Source organism: Atta colombica, unplaced genomic scaffold (genome assembly GCF_001594045.1).
Source record: "Atta colombica isolate Treedump-2 unplaced genomic scaffold, Acol1.0 scaffold51, whole genome shotgun sequence".
NCBI classification, from domain to species: domain Eukaryota; kingdom Metazoa; phylum Arthropoda; class Insecta; order Hymenoptera; family Formicidae; genus Atta; species Atta colombica.
Window position 1 is genome coordinate 990,399 of NW_017259541.1, and position 985 is coordinate 991,383.

A 985-nucleotide genomic window follows, 5' to 3' on the forward strand; every position below is an offset into this window, starting at 1 on the left:
TATTATACACATTCTTATATATATTATATTAAAAGAATAATCTATAATGTAACATAATATATTTATAAATATCTATATCTACTAAACATACTAAAGTCAACATAAAATCAAAATGACTAATCAAAAATTATATCATTTTGATGATTTTTATGATGTCAAAATAAGATAATTTTGATTTTCTTATGACTCGGTTCTTTAAATAATTATGAATTTTAGATATGAATAAAAACTTACAATCTCTCTCGTTGTTTTTTATCGTCAAAAGATCCTTTTTAGTGCGTGAAAAGACTGTTTTTGTCTAAATTTTTTATATACAATATAATTACATAAATACAAAATATTGATTTCAAATTTCGTATTTTTATTCTACGATAACGTGTATAATAAAAATTATTAAAAAATATCTATTAATATTCGATATTTTAAAGCGTTTACCTCGAAGCGTTTTCAAAACATCTATGAACACGATATCTCCAAAATTATTGGACCAAATGTCTTCTACTTTGGCGTATATTTTTAGTGTATGTCCATCTAAGTGATAAAAATTTTACATTCGAATTTTTAAAATGTCTTTTCCGCGGCAATAAAAACTGACTTTTTTTACGAAATACGCAATATTAACTTTAAATCGATATCATTTTATCAATTTTCAATTTTTCCGTAAAAGTCGATTATCTACTTATACTATTAATAAATAAAATAAAATTAAGATTTTTTTATTTCAGATCATTATCGTATTTGCAGAAAACAAGTTTCCTTAGAAGCACCTTCGTCATTATTTTACATCTTTAGAACAAATTAATATGTTTTATTAATTTTGCTTTTTATGTATCACAAACACACAAACACATAAATAAAATAAATAGAGACCTCGATAGAGACATAAAATAAATTTGTAAAACTTAAAAATATACATAGATAAAATATAGGTTTTTCTTACAGAAAATTCGTAAAAGTATATAATCATGTTTCACACGTTTTCACG